Source organism: Macaca fascicularis, chromosome 5 (genome assembly GCF_037993035.2).
Source record: "Macaca fascicularis isolate 582-1 chromosome 5, T2T-MFA8v1.1".
NCBI classification, from domain to species: Eukaryota; Metazoa; Chordata; class Mammalia; order Primates; family Cercopithecidae; genus Macaca; species Macaca fascicularis.
This window is the reverse complement of record NC_088379.1, coordinates 119,801,925-119,825,834: the sequence shown is the minus strand read 5'-3', so window position 1 is coordinate 119,825,834 and position 23,910 is coordinate 119,801,925.

Below are 23,910 nucleotides of genomic sequence, written 5' to 3'. Positions count from 1 at the left end.
TATCCATGAGCATGGAATATTCCTCCATTTGTTTGCATCGTCTTTTATTTTATTGAGCAGCAGTTTGCAGTTCTTCTTGAAGAGATCCTTCACATCCCTTGTAAGCTGGATTTCTAGGTATATTATTATCTTTGTAGCAATTGTGAATGGGTTTTCACTCATGATTTGGCTCTCTATTTGTCTGTTAATGTTGTATAGGAATGCTTGTGATTTTTGCACATTGATTTTGATCCTGAAATTTTGCTGAAGTTGCTTATCAGCTTAAGGAGATTTTGGGCTGAGACGATGGTGTTTTCTAAATATACAGTCACGTCATCTGCAAACAGGGACAATTTGACCTCCTCATTTCCTAACTGAATATCCTTTATTTCTTTCTCTTACATGATTGCCCTGGCAACTCTATATTGAATAGGAGTGGTGAGAGAGGACATCCTTGTCTTGTGCCGGTTTTCAAAGGGAATGCTTCCAGTTTTTGCCCATTCAGTATGATATTGGCTGTGGGTTTGTCATAAATAGCTCTTATTATTTTGAGGTACGTTCCATCAATACCGAATTTATTGAGTGTTTTTAGCATGAAGGGCTGTTGAATTTTGTCAAAAGCCTTTTCTGCATCTATTGAGATAATCATGTGGTTCTTGTCTTTGGTTCTGTTTATATGCTGGATTATGTTGATTGATTTGCGAATGTTGAACCAGCCTTGCATCCCAGGGATGAAGCCCACTTGATCATGGTGGATAAGCTTTTTGATGTGCTGCTGAATCCGGTTTGCCAGTATTTTATTGAGGATTTTTGCATCGATGTTCATCAGGGATATTGGTCTAAAATTCTCTTTTTTTGTTGTGTCTCTGCCAGGCTTTGGTATCAGGACGATGTTGGCCTCATAAAATGAGTTAGGGAGGATTCCCTCTTTTTCTATTGATTGGAATTGTTTCAGAAGGATTGGTACCAGCTCCTGTTTGTACTTGTGGTAGAATTCGACTGTGAATCCGTCTGGTCCTCGACTCTTTTGTTGGTAGACTATTAATTACTGCCTCAATTTCAGAGCCTGTTATTGGTCTATTCAGAGATTCAACTTCTTCCTGGTTTAGTCTTGGGAGGTTGTATGTGTCCAGGAATGTATCCATTTCTTCTAGATTTTCTAGTTTATTTGCATAGAGGTGTTTATAGTATTCTCTGATGATAGTTTGTATTTCTGTGGGATTGGTGGTGATATCCTCTATCATTTTTTATTGCATCTCTTTGATTTTTCTCTCTTTTCTTCTTTTAGTCTTGCTAGCAGTCTATCAGTTTTGCTGATCTTTTCAAAAACCAGCTCCTGGATTCATTGATTTTTTTGAAGGGTTTTTTTGTGTCTCTATCTCTTTCAGTTCTCTCTGATCTTATTTGTTTCTTTCCTTTTGCTAGCTTTCAAATATGTTTGCTCTTGCTTCTCTAGTTCTTTTAATTGTGATGTTAGAGTGTTGATTTTAGGTCTTTACTTCTTTCTCTTGTGGGCATTTAGTGCTATAAGTTTCCCTCTACACATTGCTTTAAATGTGTCCCAGAGATTCTGGTACTTTGTGTCTTTGTTCTCATTGGTTTCAAAGAACATCTTTATTTCTGCCTTCATTTCATTATTTATCCAGTAGTCACCCAGGAGCAAGTTGTTCAGTGTCCATGTAGTTGTGCAGTTTTGAGTGAGTTTCTTAATCCTGAGTGCTAATTTGATGGCATTGTGGTCTGAGAGAGTTTGTTGTGATTTCTGTTCTTTTACATTTGCTGAGGAGTGCTTTACTTCCAATTATGTGGTCAATTTTAGAGTAAGTGTGATGTGGTACTGAGAAGAATGTATATTCTGTTGATTTGTGGTGGAGAGTTCTGTAGGTGTCTATTAGGTCTGCTTGTTGCAGAGCTGGGTTCAGGTACTGGATATCCTTGTTAACTTTTTGTCTTGTTGATCTGTCTAATATTGACAGTGGGGTGTTAAAGTCTCCCATTATTATTGTGTGAGAGCCTAAGTCTCTTTGTAGGTCTCTAAGGACTTGCTTTATGAAACCAGGTGCTCCTGTATTGGGTGCATATATATTTAGGATAGTTAGCTCTTCTTGTTGAATTGATCCCTTTACCATTATATAATGTCCTTCTTTGTCTCTTTTGATCTTTGATGGTTTAAAGTCTGTTTTATCAGAGACTAGTATTGCAACCCCTGCTTTTTTTTTTTTTTTTTTTCCATTTGCTTGGTAGATCTTCCTCTATCCCTTTATTTTGAGCCTATGTGTGTCTCTGCACGTGAGATGGGTCCTGAATACAGCACACTGATGGGTCTTGACTCTTTACCCACTTTGCCAGTCTGTGTCATTTAATTGGGGCATTTAACCCATTTACATTTAAGATTAATATTGTTATGTGTGAATTTGATCTTGTCATTATGATGTTCGTTAGTTATTTTGCTCGTTAATTGAGGCAGTTTCTTCATAGCATCAATGGCCTTTACAATTTGACCTGTTTTTGCAGTGACTGGTACCAGTTGTTTCTTTCCATGTTTAGTGCTTCCTTAAGGAGCTCTTATAAGGCAGGGCTGGTGGTGACGAAATCTTTCAGCATTTGCTTGTCTGTAAAGGAGTTTATTTCTCCTTCAATTATGAAGCTTACTTTGGCTGGATATGAAATTCTGGGTTGAAAATTCTTTTCTTCAAGAACGTTGAATATTGGCCCCCACTCTCTTCTGGCTTCTAGGGTTTCTGTAGGGAGATCTGCTGTTAGTCTAATGGGCTTTCCTTTGTGGGTAACTAGACCTTTCTCTCTGGCTACCGTTAACCCTTTTTCCTTCATTTCAACATTGGTGAATCTGACAATTATGTGTCTTGGGGTTGCTCTTCACAAGGAGTATCTTTGTGGTGTTCTCTGTATTTCCTCAATTTGAATGTTGGCTTGCCTTGCTAAGTTGGGGAAGTTCTCCTCAATAATACCCTGAAGAGGGTTTTCCAACTTGGTTCCATTCTCCCTATCACTTTCAGGTACACCAATCAAATGTAGATTTGGTCTTTTTCCACAGTCCCATATTTCTTGGAGGCTTTGTTCCTTTATGTCTAGTCTTTTTTCTCTAACTTTGTCTTCTCACTTTATTTCATTAATTTGATCTTCAATCACTGATACCCTTTCTTCCACTTGATCAACTTGGCTATTGAAGCTTGTGCATGCATCACGAAGTTCCTGTGCCATGGTTTTCAGCTCCATCAGTTCATTTAAGGTCTTCTCTACGCTGTTTATTCTAGTTAGCCATTTGTCTAATGTTTTTTCAAGGTTTTTAGCTTCCTTGTGATGGTTTCGAATATACTCCTTTAGCTCGGAGTAGTTTGTTATTATTGACAATCTGAAGCCTACTTCTGTCAACTCATCAAAGTCATTCTCCATCCAGCTTTGTTCCATTGCTGGTGAGGAGCTGCTATTCTTTGGAGGAGAAGAGGCATTCTGATTTTTAGAATTTTCAGTTTTTCTCCTGTGGTTTCTCCCCATCTTTGTGGTTTTATCTACCTTTGGTCTTTGAGGTTGTTGACCTACAGATGGGCTTTTGGTGTAAATTACCTTTTTGTTGATGTTGATGCTATTCCTTTCTGCTTGTTAGTTTTCCTTCTAACAGGTCCCTCAGCTGCCAGTCTGTTGGAATTTGCTGGAGTTCCACTCCAAACCCTGTTTGCCTCACAAGTGGAGGCTGCAGGACATCAAATATTGCTGCCTGATCCTTCCTCTGGAAGCTTCGTCCCAGAGGGGCAGCCACCTATATGAGGTGTTGGCCCCTACTTGGAGGTGTCTCCCAGTTAGGGTACACAGGAGTTAGGGACCCACTTGAGGAGGCAGTCTGTCCATTCTCAGAGCTCAAACACCATGCTGGGAGAACCACTGCTCTCTTCAGAGCTGTCAGACAGGGATGTTTAAGTCTGCAGAAGTTATCTGCTGCCTTTTGTTCAGCTAGGTCCTGCCCACAGAGATGGAGTCTAGAGGCAGTAGGCCTTGTTGAGCTGCAGTGAGCTCTGCCCAGTTTGAGCTTTCTGGCTGCATTGTTTATCTACTCAAGCCTCAGCAATGGTGGACACCCCTCTCCCCGCCAGTCTGCAGCCTCACAGATTGATCTAAAATTGCTGTACTAGCAATGAGCAAGGCTTCGTAGGCATGGGACCTGAGGAGCCAGGCACAAGAGAGAACTAGCTTGTCTGCTGGATGTTAAGACCTTGGGAAAAGCACAGTATTTGGATGGGGAGTGTCCCATTTTTCCAGGTAGTCTGTCATGGCTTCCCTTGGCTAGGAAAGGGAAATCCCCCAACCCCTTGGGCTTTCCAGGTATGGCAATGCCCCAGCCAGCTTCAGCTCGCCCGCCTTGGGCTGCACCCACTGTCCAATCAGTCCCAATAAGATGAACCAGGTACCTAAGTTGGAAATGCAGAAATCACCCGTCTTCTGCATCAATCACGCTGGGTGCTGCAGACCAGAGCTGTTCCTATTTGGCTATCTTGGAACGCCCCCCGAGCTTAATTTTCAATGTTACAAACTTCAGTATCACTTATTTCAGCTTACTGAAGGACTCTGAATGTACATTTTTTCATAGATAAGGTCAGACATCATTTATTTCTCACTTAACATATGGAATCCTTCAAAGTCACCACCTTGTTCATCATCATCGCTGAACACAATCACAGGCCAGAGGTTGTTCCAGGCATGCACAACTGTGTCACTGTGTTCAAAGTGTTGGCAACAATATGTATGGAATCCTTTCATATTTCCCATTTGTTGATCTGAGGGTACCCTCTTTTATGGCTGAATAATTGGAGTCAAATTTGGGGAAAGTACATGCCACAAACATTACTTTTTATGAGTAGTTCAGCTGGAGGATGAGCAGAACAGTTGTCAAAGAATAACAAAATCTTGTAGTCATCATTCAGTCCTGTTTTCTTGCAATACGCATGAACTGCTGATACAAAATGTCTCTGAAAACAATAATGAAAGATGTCCCTGGTGATTCAAGCCTTTTTGTTAGCATCATAATTGACTGGTCAGACATTTGCTCCTTGGAAACAACAAGCATGCAAGCTTGTGCCTATCACAGGTTTACTTATGCATGCCTGCTGCATTAGCACAGCCTGGCATAGTTATTCTGTCTTTGTCATCCTTAATTCTTGTAGGGGCTGTCTCATCAGCAGTAGTCAGTGTCTTTTGGGGCAATAACATGAAAACAGTGATGTTTCATTAGCACTATAGACTTGTCTTGGCATCAGATTTCCACCAGCAATAACCTTGACAAACTTGTCAATGAATATTACCACTGCTTTGTGGTCGGCAGCTGCTTTATCACCACAAATCTCTAAACAAGTAATGCTATTTTTTTTTTTTAATTCTGCAGCTAGACTCTTGAGTATTCACGGCTCCCTTTAACTTTCCATTTATCATGATAGATCTCTGCTTGTTTGTTTCACGATCGGCATACTATTAAATGGGATGTGTTCACTACAATGGTGATAGATCTAATTCTTCAATACATGATCCAGATCTTAATCTTAAAATAAGATCTTCCTTTTTAGCTTTACACAGTGCCTTTCTATCTGTTCATCTTTTTCACCATAGAACTTTAACAGTTTATCCTTATGTTTCTTCAGGTATATATGATGACCATAGTCTTCTGTAAGATATTTCACACTTAAAACAACTATCAAGTTTCAACAGCAGCTTGACTTTTTGTGTTTTATCTTTTTCTTACCACTGTTACCCATAGGAGTTTCTGCAGGTCTTTTAAACATTTTCAACAATATCTTTACACCACAGATCAGAGAATAAACAACCACCAAAAAATCACAATGAGTAACGCACGTAGATCTTGGCCCTATGTCAGGTATCACGGTGGTGAACCCGTTGTTGGTATGCTGAGGCTGCACACATGCCATTTTAGTACCCTTTGTGGGTGTGCTTGCATGGGTGAATCTGTGCATATGTGGAAAAGATATTTCACACCTGAAGGGGGCAGGGAGAATCTTTTCACTTGGGGATGCTGAATAAACTGTGTTTTGTGTGCCCGCAATTTGACTGTGATTTGTCACATAAAGTCAGTTGTGGAATTTTCCACTTGTGACATTATGTCACTGGCCAAAAGTTTTGAATTTCGCATCATTTCAGATTTCACATTTTCAGAGTATGGATTATCAACGTGTATATATGCATAATAGAGTACTAGGCAGTCTTAAAAAAAGAAAGAACATTCTGTCATTAAGAACAATATGGATGAACCTGGAGGACATTATGCTTAATGAAATAAGTCAGGCACAAAAAGACAAAGATTGCATGTTGTCACGTATATTTGGAATCCGAAACAATTGAGCTCTTAGAAGCAGCGAGTAGAATAGTGGTTACCAAAGGTTTCGGGTATGTGGGAATGTGGAGATGTTGGTCAAAAGGTACTAAGCTGCAGTTGGTCATGAGGAATAAATAAATATTCAAGGTTAAAAATGTGAAATGAATTAATGTTGCATATCAAGTAATATTCCTTTTATATGCCTTGTATTGGAAGTCTTTGATGTCTTTGTTTTCATCCACTTTTGCAAATGAAATTCACTCAACTACCCTGTAAAGCATGAAGCTATTATTGACTTCTGTGAATTGAAGCTCAGTGAAATTAATAGCTGAAAGATTTTCTCAGAACAACTTTCATATCTTGCCTAAATTTTATATGTCTTCCTGTCTGACTTGTATTTTCATCTTATCTTCATTGTTCAGAAACTGATTCTTCAGAAATGACCCAAAAAACCACTTTTACTAAAATTACTTTCATCTTCCTCAAGCAATTTTGAAGCACTTTAACCACAATCTCTAAAAAAGTCATTTTTTATAAGTAAAAAAAATAGACACAGCTTAAATACTTAATTATTGAATCTGAATTGATTGGGTTGTGGGAAAAAAGTTTTTTAGATTAAGTTATTTAAGCGACTTCTGAGGAAGGTGTACATGAGACAGATTTGTTATCTATAAATAAAATTATTATAACTTGAACTCATGAGAAATATGGAAATCAAGTATGTGCAGTACTTTGAATCCCTATGTGTTTATCCAACAGATACCTTCTATATTCACAATAATTATTAGCTTCATATGAGATAAAATGATAAATCAGACGTGGTCTCTGTTTAATAAAATGTAAAAAATTTTGAAGAAAATATAAATTTTTTAAAATTTCTAAATAATTTGTCCTCATGAACAATGTGCTATCCATTCTTTGATACAACTGGTTATAAGAAGACAGGAAGAAACAGTTGGATTTATAAACTCAAAGGGTGTTTATATGTAAGGTAGTAAATTAATGCTAATCTTGTGCTAATTAAAAATAATAAGACTTGACAAAATTTGCCATTTCTACCAAAAATAGTTTAAATATAAAGAAGAGAGAAAAAGAGCAAACAATTACTGAATGTTAATTATTATGTTATCTCATTTAATCATTTTGTATATTACAAAACTAAATTTTAAAAAGTCAAGTAATTGTTCACAGTGACAATAATAGTAATCAGCGGAGCAGGAATTGAAATTAATATGCTGGAATGATAAAATTGAACCAGAATATAATTCTCAAATATCCAACCTTGTCAAACCGGGCTATTTGTATATAAATTTTCTGTATCCTCTTCACTGTGACAGCCAATAATATAGTACATTATAGGTGAGTAGAAGGATGAAGAACCTTAAGATAACTTTGGGAAATTTCCGAGCACTGTCAAGGCATGATAAACACCTGCCATCCAAATGTATTTACAGGATTTTACTATAGAGTTGGTCACTTAAGGGACAGTACAAGTATGGAAAATAGACAGATATTTTTGACATCTAGGGATATCAACATTCAGCTAGATTATTAACTTTGATTTATAATTTTCCTAGAGTATATTTTAATAAAGAAAATAGAGGCTATTACTGAGTAGGGAGACATGATGCCTTTTAGCTTCAGTAAATTTGATAGTTTTTATTACATCTAATTTATTGTCCAGCTATTCACTCTTCCTGAGAATAGAAGAAGATGACTTTGGCTAAATAAATTAGTCTTTATGGTCAGCAAAATAATGGCCCCCTAAAGATCTCCATAATAACTTAAACTCATGAGAAATATGGATGTCAAGTATGTGCAGTGTTTTGAAGGCCTATGTGTTCATCCAATACATATCTACCATATGAACAATAATTATTAGATGTATAGGATATAAACTCCATATGACTTCTAAGTAGAGAGATACAGCATCAGAAGGGTTTGATTCACTGTTTCTAACTTTGAAGCTAGAGGAAGGAGGCCAGGAGACAAGAAAGGGAAGTAGCTCTAGAAGCTAGAAATGACAGGAAACGAATTATCTCCTATAGTGCACAGAAATAAATCAGCCCTGCCCACACCTTGGTTTAAGCCAAGTAAGATGCATATTATACTTCAGACCTACATAACTGTAAATAATAAATTTGTATTGTTTTAAATTACTAAGTTTGTGATAATTTCCTAAAGCATCAAAAGAAATATAAATAACAGCAAATATAAGAAATAGACTGATAAATAAATAATAGATCAATAAATGGATAAATATGCTAAGCATAAGCAAAAGAAGCAAAAGTAATATTGACTATATTTCTTGCACACTGCAATGGTGAATCCACAACAAATATAAAATATAACCTTTAAACAATGGTTTACCTTACAAAAGGGAATAAGGCTTCCTTACTTCAAGCAACTAGAACATAATGCATGTTATTGTGCATCCAAGTGCTAAGTTGTGTGATTCCAAGCAAATATATTTCAGAGAAAGATGTATTTGAAAATCAACACGAGACCATGACTTGAGAAAGGAAATCTGAGTGTTACATGGAAAATACGAGAAATATACTATTGACAGCATTGACCATGGAGAATTATGAAAGTTAGCATTAAAGAATTTTGAATTCTCATTTCTTTACAATTCTCTCAGATTACAGATGAAGAAAAAGTTTTTTTCTTAAAGTGGACAACTTGCTTTCATTGATAGTCAGGCCCTGAAGATTTAGGATGGAATCTGACACCTCATATGAACTCAGAGGACATGGTCCCAGGATCAACTAGAGATATATATTGGGGTCATAGGAAAAAGGAAGGTATTTCATGCTTAGTCTGAATATTGCCAGGGCTTATATTCAGCCAATATTTACCAGTGGATACAATATAGTGCTATATTTAACTATGTCAAGGATTCAAGTTGATAAAAAGTAGTTCCTTAATCCCCCTAGAGCCTCACTACTTCCTTGGTCACCTGGCTTCTACCTAGGGCCCTGAACTATCTCTAATCCAGCAGCAACTATAGGACTATCATATGGCACTGTGGTTATACTGGTTGTTATAAATTTTAAATAATATATTGGATGAAGGTTAAGTGATATACTAAATGATTTTTCAAGGTATGTTTGAATCCTACATTCATGTGATACTTAGAACAAACAGAGTATATATACTTAGTTAAAGAACATATTGACTTATGTTTCTAGGTAAAATTTATTTGGGATCAAGTAAAGAAGTAGCTACATTACATTTACTTCTCAATAAAAGCCTATTGATTACCAGTATGGCAAAGCTCCTGACACAATTACTTTATAAATTGCTTAGCAATGACCTCACAACAGTAGCAGGAGTTGGCAGATGCATGCCATTGAGTTTTCTCAGGCCAAATAGTACAACTTCTTGGCATACTTTGAAAAAATTCTAAAAATGGCATTTTCCATGTACAAAGCAATGAAAATGGAATGCCTTTTCTGTTATCACCATATATGGAAGGAATTCAGTTTCTTACAGACGTATACATTTTGTTGTGGTAGCTAGACACAACACCAACATGTGGTAAAGAAAGAAGCAGACATTTAAAATTATCTTACACAAGAGAATTTCAAAGACTTTTCCATCAGCAGTCATGCTGTGAGAATGTGTGACTATACTTCAGTCATGACCATACAACAACAATTAAATAGGGGACTTGCACCATATCCAGGTACAGCTGCTGTTCTCATCTATGCTTTTATCTATGAGGTCACGGTTGACTTACTGAACTAGCCAAAACTTAACATTTTCTGTGGAAAGTGGACAGACTGCCAGAAATTTATTTTATGATTCTCTCTGTCTCCCAAACCTACGCAAAATTTATCCATTCCATAGTATACCCAGTCTTCATCCAGATTTTCTACTTTACCTGAAATATTTGATCAGTATGTACAATGAACTGGTAGAATATGTCTGGAACTTATCATGTAGACTTTGCTCAGTTCTGAGAAACATTTGTCAAAACATCAAGAGGGAATGACCCAGAATTTTATTATTTGATCATACTCTGCCATTAATGATATATAAATTACACTGTTGCTGAATTAAGATTTAGAATTTTCCTTATTACTTCTTATTAATGTACTTTTGTGCTAGGCAATATATTAAATTTTAAATAGGAATTAAAAATGTGTGTCTCTATATTTATATGTATAATTTTGCATTTTAATTCTAGCACCTATTGTAGTTTGACTTGCATTATAGTTAGTTGTATAAATGTATGTTTTCCTTATGAGACTGAGCTCCTTATGGATTAAAGGGCATACTTTATGCACTTTTATTTACCAACAATATAGGATTTTTCTTGGAAGAAAATAGTAATCAGTTAAGAAATCTTTTTTTCAATTGAGTTGAGCTGAACTGAATTGCTTTTTCAAAACTTTATGATACAAATTATTTTGGGACAACCTTCTACTTTGCTGGCTTTCTGTATTGCTTAAGCAGAGCAATGTGGTTGAGTTTAACATTTTTGAAATGATTTTTTTAGTGAATTCTAGGTAAAGCAAAATGTATTTTTAGAGATATTGTTGTTGCTTTTCCTCTTTTGTTACCATGATGTTATTCATAACCTCAAATAGAAAAATATGTTTATAGCTAAATAAATGACACTTTTTTTTCCGGCCCTCTAGAAAATGTCTAAACACAGAATAATATTCAAGGACATGGGTTGAGCCTAGTGTTTGTTGCTAACTATTGTTTGACTTTAGGCTAACTTCTGGAGACTTAAATTGCACTGAATTTTTAAAATGGTAAAACTGGTCTAGATAATGTCTAGTGTCTCTTGAAGCCCAAAGATCTTTTATTTTCTCACATGTCATTTTGCGTAAGATATAGTCCAGTAAAACATAGCGAAAACAAGTTAGACAAGCCCTTCAATACCATCCCCAATTCCATCTCCCATTCAATTCCTCCCAATTACATCCCCAAAGAAATCTATATTTAAGCCTCATTATTTTCCTTTATACTTTTCCACACGGTAGGTGTAGGCAGGTATTGAGACCCCTCTTCCTCAGGGAGATAAAAGAAAGCACAGAGAAAGCAAGAGATTTGAACATGTGTATCTATCATTTAATGAATGGTAGAAATAGGAATAGGTCAGATCTTTTTAGTCCATGTCCTTTATTTGACAAGTGACATGTGACTTTTCACAAATATGGCCTAATTTCCTTCTTATTGCTCTACCTGAAAAAGTCTCTCCAATGTCATCTGACACAATTTTACCCCTCTTTCACAATACTTTCCTTTCTATGTTTCCTTATCCCCTTTAGGGTTCTTTTTATGTTTTTTTCTTTAAAAAAATTTTCTTACTTTCTTTTTACATTACAAATTAGCACAGGAGAAATACTAGAAGCAATACTAGTTATGATCTCTTTTTAGTAGTAATCAGGACAATAAAAGTTAAAGTAAGTACACATTTGATACCATATTTAACATCATGCTGTAACGTTCACATTTTAATGGACCTTAAACTCTGCAGATATACATAAATACTTTCTTTTCCCTCTATTGATCGTAAAATACTACTTGGAATGATTTAATCAGGGTTGAGTTGAGACTTTTTAAAGTAATTGAATACTAATTACTAATCTGCTCTCAAATATAACTTTTGAAGTAAGAATTTGCTGAGTGCTTAAATCAGTTGCACTCAAGTTTGAGCAGTGGCCACTTCTAATGGAAAAAGAACCATATTATTGAAATAACAGAAACTTGTAAAAGGAAAAGAAAGAAACAGGATTCAGAAGATGAATAATCAATCGACTTAACACTAAACACCTTTGTTCTTTTGAATTCATAGGAATTGTTTCCTTTTGGATCTCTATAATTTAAGAGTTCTCAAATTTTAAAATAATCAGAATTACCTGAAGGGTTTAAATACATACTGCTGGGTCCCGTTCCCAGAGTTTCTGATTCAATCGGTTTAGAGTGAGGACCGAGAATTTGAATTTCTAATAGGTTCCCTGGTGTTGCTGATGTGGCTGGTTAGGAGACCACACTCTTGAGAACCCATTGATGTGGGTTATATAATGACCTCTATCTTAAGGGAAAATACTTCTAAAGCCAGCTTCTGTTCTGCCTACAAACTATGTTATTCATCAACAGTATTTAATTGTTCTTAATGCAAGAATAAATGTTTTCTTTAAATTCTGGTTTGGTAAAGTAAGAAATGCAGACTGGCTGAAAAAAAAAGTGTATAAAATAGAGGGAATTTGACATCATTATGCCATTAAAATAAACATCTAAAAATCAATATATGAAAATCAGTAGCATTTGTGTACACCAAAACATTCAAGCTGAGAGCCAAATTAGGAATGCAATATCATTTGCAATAGCCACAAAAAGAATAAAATATCTAGAAAGCTAATGAAGGAGGTGAAAGAGATCTACAAAGAGAACTACAAAGCACTGCTGAAAGAAATGAGGGATGACAAAAATAAGTGGAAAAATATTTTATGCTCACAGATTGAAAGAATCAAGATAGTTAAAATGGCAATATTGTCCAAAACCATTTATAGATTCAGTGGTATTCCTATCGAATTACCAACATCATTTTTCACAGAACTAGGAAAAACTATTCTTAAATTTATAGGGAACCAAAAAGAGCCCAAATCCCCAAAGCAATCCTACAGAAAAAGAACAAAGCCAGTAGCATCACATCACCCAACTTCAAACTATACTATAAGACTATAGTAACCAAAACAGCATGGTACTGATACAAAAACAGATGCATAGACTAATGAAACAGAATAAAGAATCCAGAAATAAAGCCACACACCTACAACCATCTGATCTTAGACAAGTCCAATAAAAATGAACAATGGGGAAAAGACTTCCTATTTAATAAATGATGCTGGAATAACTGCCTATCCATATGCAGAAGAATGAACCTGGACCATGATCTATCACCATATGCAAATATTAACTCAATATGAATTAGTCTTTAAATATAATACTACAAAGTATAAAAATTCCAGGTGAAAAGCTAGGAAATATCATTCTCAATATCAGCCTTGACAAAGTATTTATGGCTAAGTCCTTAAAAGCACTTGCAACAAAAACACTGACAAGTGGGATCTAATTAAACTAAAGAGCTTCTGTGCAGAGCACAAGCTATCAACAGAGCAAACAGACAATCTATAGAACTGGAGAAAATATTAGCAAACTATGCATCTGACAAAGTTCTAATATCCAGAATATATAACACATTTAAACAAATCAATAAGCCAGAATAAAATAACCCCATTAAAAATTGGACAAGGACATGAAGGGCAGGAGATGTGTCTACATCTCAAAAGAAATTATGCAAGTGGCCAAGAAACATAGGAAGAAATACTCATCATCACTATTCATCAGAGAAATGCAAATCAAAACCACAATGAAATACCATATCACACCAGTCAGAATGACTTTTGTTAAAAAATAAAAAAATAACAGATGTTGGAAAGGCTGTGGAGAAAAGGGAGCATTTAGACACTGTTTGTAGAAATGTAAATCAGTTCAGCCACTGTAAAGAGCAGTTTAGAGATTTCTCAATGAACTAAGAGTTGAACTATAATTTGACCCAGCGATCCTATTACTGAATATACCAAAAGGAAAATAAACTGTTCTAAAAAAAAGATACATGCATCTATATGTTCATCACAGTACTATTTACAATAGCAAAGACATGGAATCAACTCAGGTGTCCATCAATGGTGGACTGGATAAAGAACATGTGGAACATATACACCATGAAATACCATGCAGCCATAAAAACAATGAAACCATGTTTGTTCAGCAACATGGATACAGCTAGAAGCCATTACCTTAAGTGAACAAATGCAGAAACCAAATACCATACATCCTCACTTATAAGTGGGAGCTAATCGCTGGGTACCCATGGACATAAAGATGGGAATAATAGACATTGGGGAATACAAGAGAGAGGAGGCAAGGAGGGAGGAAAGGATTGAAAAACTGCCTATTGGGCACTATGCTTACTATCTGGGTGATTCATGTTTATTCCAAACCTCAACTTCAAGCAATATACCTTTGTAACAAATCTGCACATGTACCTCCTGATTCTTATTTCAGAAAAAGAGTAAGATAAAGTTGAAAAAATTTATAAAATAAGTATCTTAGATATATTAGCCTAGTATCCAGAGAAAAATTTAAATACTCCTTTCACAAACCTGAAATCATCCAGACTCCATTGAAGACCAGTAGAGCATGATAAAAATTATTACATAGGCATATGGACACACATATTGTAATACTTACCATACTATAACATGACCATATATACTCTGGAAAGTGTCTCAAGGGTATGTAACATGAAAATCATACATAGTGCTATAGCAATGACGTCATGCAGGTTGCTGAAATGTTAGAACGTGTATTCATTTAATTCAGGGTAATTGGAATGATTTGTTATACTAATAACAAGAAAATGTTTACTCATATAATTATCTTATGACTTCATTTACATCATCAGAATTCCCTGAAGTATTTAGTTGAAATTTTTAAAATCTGGGGCTCTTATTGTATGGAGTAGATAAGCTTGGTGTAGTCAAAGCTAATTAACAATGAAAGCTCACATACTATTTGATATAATGCCTTCCAAATTAGGACTTTAGAATATGCTCTTATTCAAAATGGCCAAGTGTATTCAAACTTATTAAATTTTTATTCTCAGGAGTCCAAAAAGTGACATAATTATACAGTCATTTCAAAGGTAACAGGAAAAGAGTGCTAGAGACAAAATAGTTCTTGTTTAGATGAGAGGAATACTGCTGTGTTAAATTCTCTCTCTCTCCCCCTCCGTTTCTTTGTCCCTGTCTGTGTTTGTCTGTTTCTCTCTCTCTTTCAACAATGCGTTTTCATTGTTGATTAAAATAAGAGACTACGCTTTAGTCATTTTAACATTATGTCTCTAAGTTTAATACTAAGCAGTACCTTTTTATTGACTTTAAAACAATATTTTTCTTTATAAATTACTAACAGAATCTTTCCCTTCCATGTCTAACGATTATGGCAAGCTAGACTTCTGGTTTTAGTTTTGACAGCATAGAGGCTGTCACTATTGTCATTACAATAAGAGAAAATTGGACAAAGTTAAAAGAAATGTCTTTTCTCAGACCCTTCAGAGAGCTGAAGTTGCAAGGCAAACTATCATCCTGAAATTTGGGAAAACAGATGCACCAGAGACCAATATCTGCTTATCTGGAGCAGAAACTGTTAAAGTGCTAAAAACAAAGAAACACTTAAATGGTAATTTTTGATTAATTGTGTGAGAGTAGACTATCTTAAGACTGAGAAACATAGTCTTAGAAGTGGCCCACACTTTAATAGGCTTTACCTCTAGGAGCTCTACCAGATTCTGATGGTGAAGACCTGAGAAAAGTCCCCTATGGCTCTGTAAAGTGGAGAGAAAAATGAATCATTGTGAAATACACTCAGAGCATTCTCCTTAACAAAGGCACACGCTTCAGAAGAAAAGGCTGTGCCGGAAACTTACCCCAGCATGGAGAAGGAAATTTCTCTTGTTCCAGCCCACGCTAACCCTTCCATTTCAACAAAGAGGGGAAATACATAGTTAACAAGGACAAGGGCTTCAGGGACATGAATTGGGAGCACTGCAGTTTGGGAAAGGAATGGGAGTCTAAGGAAAATTAATCTATACCACCAGAGAAACACTTGTGAAGGTCACACCCCAGGGATACAAACCCACTAAAAGATATAATTGCAAGATTATATAATGCTCCTACTCTCCCACACCTTACCACCACACAAATACAATTCCAGTATAACAGTAGATTACATCTAACAGGGCTACAACACAGACTCCCTCTGACTAGAAGCAATCAGAGAAACTCAAGATAAAAGGAGACAAATACAAGGGCACTAGAAGAACATGAAGCATCTGGCAACTATAACTATAGCATGTGCTAAACACAGTTCAATTCCTAGCCAGATTACCATAAATCTTCACATGAAGGCCCTATTTAATTTAATTTATGTTACCTGATACATGTTTGGCTTTCACCAAAACATTATAAGGAAGGTCAAAAGGCAATACAAAATGCCATCTGATGAAACAAAGAATCATCATAATTAGACTCATGGCTGAGATAGATATTGAAATTATCAGACCGGGCATTTCAAATAATAGTAAATATTATGGTAAGGACTCTAATTTTCAAGAGCAGATAGGTAAAATAAGTTGAGATATGGAAATCCTAAGAAAGAATCAAAAGGAAATGCTAGAAGTAAAAAAACATAGTAAAATAAATGAATACTTTCTTTGATGGACTCTTCAGTGTACTCAACACAGCCAGGGAAATAAAGAGTGAGCTTGAAGATAAATCAGTTGAAACTTTCCAAACTAAAACAAACTGAAAAAGAATTTTAAAAGAACAGACAATCCAACAACTGTGAGATAATATCAAAAGTTAAAATATACATATAATTGGAATATCAGAAGGAGAAAAAGAAAAAATGGAGCAGAAGAAATATTTGAAGAAACAGTAGTTGAGAACCTTCCAAAATTGACAGCAAATAAAAAATTACAGAGTTTGGAAGCTCCAATAAGCATAAATATTAAAAAAAAAATCCACAAAACCACAGATACATATACTTAGACATGTCATATTCAAGCTGTAGAAAACCAAAGACCAAAAACAAAACAAAACAAAACAAAAAAAACCAAACACATCCTTAGAGAAACCTAAGACAAAATAAAGCACTTGATTTTTGGAGGAACAGGGATAAGAAAAATAGTACACTGCTCAGAAAAAAACATGCAAGGAAGAAGAGAGTATGACAAAATCTTTAGTATAGAAAGATAAGAACCACCAACTTATAAGTCTACATTCAGTGAAATTATCCCTCAAAAGTTAAGGAGAAGTACAAATCTTGTCAGATAAATGGAGGGAACTTTTTCCTAAAAGAAATGTTCAACGTTTTTTAAACTTTCAATTTGGGCCCATCATATAAGGAACTTGAATGTTGTTACTTTATCCTAACAAGTAAAAAGCTGAACAAGCTCAAAATTCATCAACTTGTCCTAGAGCTGTCAGAGAATTCAGGTGTCAGGGCAAATCACTGACCCCAAAATTGGATTGACAGGTGCATGCAAGGAGTCATGGCTTATTGAAGCGGAAACTTCCACAGGAACTAGAACCAGAATAGAAAAACCTAAACTGTAATTGATTGCTAGAGGCTCATTGTAGACAAGTCTGAGAGTTCAAAACTCCAGGATGGGGAGCAGTGATGGGGAGCCCCCACATTTTTATGAGTTTTACCTCCAGGAGTTCAACGTGTTTCTCCCAGTGCACAGGGCAGAAAAATCCCTTCATGCTTCCATCATGGCGGGTAGAGGACTAAACACACTTGTAAAGTTCACATTTCAGAAGCACAAGCTAAAACTGAGTGCCTCTAATCATAGTTTAATCATAGTCTAATCATAGTCACTGACTAATCATAGTCACTAGAATTGCAAAGAATTTCTGTAGATACTGAACCCTCAAGAAGATAGAGCAGAGCTCTCTACTTCTGAAGTATGGGCCGCACATAAAAATTTCCTCCAAAGAGCAGAATATAGGAAGGGGGAAGAAAAAATAGTTAACTTTACAGTGAAGAAATCTGAAAACCACTATCTCAGCCAGGTCATCAAAGCCAACATCATCAGTGATAAATCATGTTGACAGTATGTACCTTCAATGTGATGTGATAAGAATAACACCTGACCTCTGTAAATTTTTTTCCCAAAAACCTATAATCCCAAACCAGGCATAAGAAATATCTCAGACAAATTCCAATAGGGACAAATTCAACAAAATACCTAGCCCGTACTTCTCAAAACTGCCAATGTCATCCAAAATAAGGAAGTCTTTCCGTGCCTGGGTTATTTCACTTAACGTAATGATCTCCAGTTCTCTAAATGTTGTTGCAAATGACTGGATCTCATTTTGTTTTTAGTGACTGAATACTCCATTGTGTAAATGTACCACGTTTTATTTATTCATTCATCTACTGACGGACACTTAGGCTGATTCCAAATCTTAGCTATTGTAAACAGTGCTGCAAAATGTACACACCTACTATGTATCCATAAATTATTTTAAAAATTAAAAGTTTAAAAATTAAAAAAATAATAAAAACAAGGAAGTCTGAGAAATTGTAACAACCAAGAGAGCCCAAGGAGATATGACAACTAAATATAATGTGATATACTGGATGGAATTCTGGAATAGAAAAAGACCATTAGGTAAAAATAAAGGAAATCTAATTAAAGTATGGACTTCAGTTAATAGTAATGTATTAATTGTTTCATTAGTTATGACAAATATACCAAATGCAAGATGTGAACAGCGGGAGTCACAGTATATACTACCTTCACAATTTTTCTGTAAATCTGCATTTATTCTAAAATTAAAAGTTTATTAAAATTGCCTTAAAACTTGTGTTCGTAGATAAAACAACTTGAACTTCAGATCTATAGGCCTGTAAGAGACCTCACATATCAACTACCTCAACTTCCTCATTTTATAATACAAGAAACTGACCTCTGGAGGAAATGACTAAACCAAAATCACACAATTCCCGAACCCTCATCTATGTTACAGAATGCTGCCACGATGCCTGTTACCTGAGAGATTTCTTAAGTTTCTTCAAAATTCAAAGTGTGAAAATCATCAATATTAGTAAATATGTAAGAGGTGTAAAGCCCTTTGAATGTAGCATGTTAGTTTGACTTCTTCCTAAAGTATTTTTTGTCAAACTCATTGGATTCAACAAAAACCATAAGTGCTTAAAAATCATGACCTCACCCAGCATTACTCATAAGACAGAACTGTTTATACACAGTAACAGTACCATAAGTCATGCTGCCCTCTGAGTCAATTTCCTTCAGGAATAACTTTGCAAGACAAGCCTTACTTTCACAGGAGACTTTTGACTAAATAAAAGACATGAGTGGTCAAAAAATTTCCTGTTTATTTTTGTTTAAATTTTCTGCCAAAAAGAAATAATTATCCTGGGAAATTGCAACCCAGAGCAGTTACATGGATTCTTTGTAATAATTTATTTTCAGTAGCATACTTTCTTGTCAGTTCATCTAGTTTACATTTCTAAATCAAATATGCCATAATCATACTAAAATCATTGAAACGTGATTTGATGATACAAAATGAAACTGGGTGTATTAGATCCCAAGAAATGAAAGAGCTCTTAATTGAAAGCCTTGCAGAACAGGAAACATGCCTCATGACTTTTCAATACTTTTTTCAATGCCTACTTTGACTTATTTTAAATATTTAAGCTCTAGTTTCCAGAAACAAAAGCAATGAAATAACATAATGCCCCTTAGCCCTATAGAAATATTAAATCCATTTTGCTAGATTAGCTGGTAGGTACAGCATTCAATATCACTCAATTATTTCATCCATCTGTTCAATATGGTAAAATGACCTTCCTACTCATCTTTCCGTGAAAAGAAACAATAGAGACAAAAATTCAGTAGGTCTTTCAAAGTAAATAGTAAAGGAAACTAATTATTATTAGGCATCATGAATAGTCCTTAATAAATTATTTCTCTATTTCAATATGATAGACCACTGTGGAGTAAATAATTTACAAAACAACAAAAAAAATGTGTTTTAAAATTCTTTAAACAGATGCTTAGTTTTTAGGGTTACTTTGGCTTCTGTTTTTCTTACTTTTGTATGACAGAAATTTTTTAGGGCTTATATCCTGTGAAAAGATCTTTTAAAGAATCTTAGGTCCATTATTGCATGTGTTATAGTACTCACTTCCTTGGTGATATAATTAAATTTTGAGGTGAGAGAGGTGAACGATAACTTTAATACTTCTTTTAAAAAACAAAAGTAATAAACTAAATTCTCAGTTCCAAACCTCTGATATTTTTTCTGGGTCTTTATAAAGGCCTTGAAATATTGTGTTTTTCTTTTTTTCTCCACTGGTTGTCTTTTTATTGACATTATTCACTGATCTTCTTTCCTTCTTTCACTATCTAGAAGTCTTGATTGTATCATCTGTTCAGTTATTTTATTGACTAACCCCAAACCAATTCTACTGTTTTCCCCTTTCTTTATTTCCCTCATGACTCAATGTAACCACTCCCTCTTTTGTTGACATTATTACTTTTTTATTCCAGGACCTTCTTTCTTTTAACTAAAAATCGTCCTTTAACTTCATGAAGTTCATATCACAGATTTAAAGACTGAAATACATAATGTTAACTTTCATTTTCACCTTGCTAAATTTAGGTTCTTAAAAAAGCTCTATGGGCCAATTTTAGTTGATCAAGTGTGTGAAAATATGGTTCATTACAATTTCATCAGTGAAGCAAATGGGTTTAATAATAAACTGAAACTGTACAGGAAAGCAGATGCCCTAAAAGTGACATTCATTGCTTCTTTCATATCACACTGGCGGACTGACTGACAATGCTAAACCCTCTTGAAATTGCTAGCTTGCTGGGCAATAAATTTAAACAAATGCAGCACATGGTGAGGCTGACCTGAAGTTGATTAATGAAGACATTAAATTGAAATTGTCTCCTTTCTCCTAAAAGCCAAAGCAAATTAACCACTGAAAATACAAAATAGTCTTTTATTTCTTCTTATTATTGCCTAAAATTTCCAAAAATTAGAACATAGTTGCCTAGTTTGATATTATTTAAAACAAAATCAATCATTCACATGTTCTGCAATGTTGTGTGTGCCCCTTTGCATGTGCACATACATAATGATACAGCTGGCTTAGGTAAAATAAAGCTTCTTCAAAATCAAAATTTTCTCCTTGTGGTTCAATAAAACAATAATCTATTTAGGTAAGAATTCAAATCTAAAGTTAATCATTTTGATCACAAATGTGTGACCTATCTTATACTTTATACATCTACATATTTTTTTCTGGGGATACATAATCAATGAGAAACTTGTTTGAACTGAAGAAAATTAAAACTTACTCTAGTGGGACTACTCCAGCTTAAATTAGTACAACATAAGATAAACAATAAGTGCTTAAGAGAATAAGGAAAGAGTTATGGTAGTTTGTACAACAGAGTGTCTGTGTATGTGTGTGTGCGTGCGTGCACACATGTGCATGTGTGTTGATAATTTGGGGAGAAATTTAAGGAACCCTGAAAATTCATTAGAATTTGAGCATTTGTGAATGCTCAAATTCACAAATGAAGCATTGTGAATGCTTCATTAGAAATTGAGAATTTGTGAAAATGATAGTATAAAACATTTCTGGCACTTAATAGGATATTGAAGCAAAAAAACATATGAAAAACATTAAGAAATTCTAATTTGCCAGGAGAACAGAAATTAAATAGAGTGGTGGAAAATAGAATTGGGAAGGCAAATTGGGGTCAGATCACTTAGGACTTTGGATTTTTTTAACAATTAGATTAAGTACTATTCTGTGGACAGTGAGAAACTTATAAGCTTTTAGGATAAATAAGTGACCTGACCACAGTCAGCATCAGACTTTGACAGCAGAGGGTATGAATGGTAGGGAAGACAAGATCCAAAAGAAAAATAAGAAAAAAGGCAGAGACATGGATAGAGGACCTGGGGAAGATTTTTGTTACTCCTCATTTGGGCTGAAAGACATGAGGTCCCTTTTGCCCTCAAATGGGTGTTAAATCATAAAGTATCACCATCAGATGTAAGATGAAAAGGTTTAAAAGACAAGACATCAACAGGCAGATAGTAACCGTCCCCTTTTCAGTCAAGCACACATGTATGAAAAACTCTCTAAGAGGGGAGAAGGGATAGAGTGGAAGGAGATAAAGGATACTTCAATATTGGTGGGAGTACCTATGAATTCTTCCACTGTTCTTGGCTGAGTTTCTGGGATGGAGGTGGAAGTTGGGGTGACCTAGAACCACCTTAATTCTCAGCTAAGTTTGCTGATTTGAAATATAAGCAACGAATCCCTATTTCCTGTCCAGAATCCTGAGGCCAGCGGTCTCAACAGAAGTGCCTCCTATCATAGTTATATGGTAACAACAGAACAACAATGGCAAAGTACAGTGCCTTGATCAGAGAGCACCTAATGTCCTCACGTCAAGTCTTCTGAACCTTGAGGCCTATGAGTTACTTGAAAGCTGCTGAATCTTCTCTACCATAGAGGTTGGAAGTTAGCTGAGGAGCACTATAGTGGAAAATGGAGTGAACATTTGAATACTGCATTTGAAGACTCTAGCTGTCTTACAGATATTGTAGCAGAATGAAAGAGATAAATGCTGTGACTAGAATTCATTATTTCTGCTAACTGCCTTTATCCCCCACAGAAGACTACCTCTCTCTGTGTATTTGGCCTTCACATTTCCAAAGGAAAAGATATCATTTGTTCAAATGGAGTTAGTTGTATATGTTAGCATATTTATGCATAAATAGCAAATATTGTCCTTAAAAACTCATTTTACCTAGATTTTTAGTTTTGGGTTCAGATTCCTACCACATGACCCATGGCCTCTTGATACATTGTCCCGAGATTATATAATAATGTCTAGGGATCACACAAGGGACATCACATTGTAGCTGTGTGACAGCAACCAGGTAGTAAGCAAGTGAAATCAGTCCCAGCCTCGCTGGGAATGAGCACAGCATATCTGGTTGAGGTGTGCTCTAAGCCTGGCTATATGCAAGTTGAGGTTCTTGTCTTCCTTCTCCGTGTGTCCTTAAAATATCATCTGTTACTTCATGTAAACTCCATGTGTCTTACCCTTACAACTTTGAACACCTAATAGTCACTTTGAGGCATTGCAACCTTAATTAACTCATAAAAGTGTGAAATGATGATCTCCAAAGAACTGAGTCCTTCTAATTCACATCTTTCCTGCAAAATCTCTCAATACCTTTCTTCTTTTGAAAAACATGGAAATCCATTTCTGCTATTTTATTAGCATTATTGCTGCTGCTATCTGCTGATTTTTAGCAAACTCTTCCATCTCCTTTAGTATTATAACGGTAAGGTGAAGATGAACTTGTCTCCATAAAATCATATGTGTAAAAAAATAATTATCTTTATATTTTCTAAAACTGAATTTCGTTTATATTTTTAAATCCTCTTTCCACCTGAAACCACAGAATGTATTTGTATTTATGTTGCCAAGATAGGATGATGAAACTCCCATGGGCCAGCCACAGCAGTGACCAGACTCAGAAATGGACATTCTTCACACCGAGCTGCATTAACCCAGGGAGAAGAAGAAGAGAGGCAACACACCATATTTTCTAATGAGTTAAAGCCTAATTTAATCTGGAAATAACTACTGTTGACTAATGTGTTTCCCCTAAAGTAATTGCTTCTAATGGTCAATTTTATAGCTAAACCTAACCTAAAAAAGGTGGTTCAGGAAACACAGAGAAGTTCATCCCTCTTCCCACAATAAAAATATACTTAGCAATTTATTATTACAACTATCTTTCAAGTTATTTCCCTGGGTCTATGTTATTTTGAGAAACAGAAATTACCCAAAGAATCTTACTTAACCAGTCAATGACATTCAGAATCAAGTTTATAAGGTTATATATCTATTTATCAATATTTATTTTAGTCCC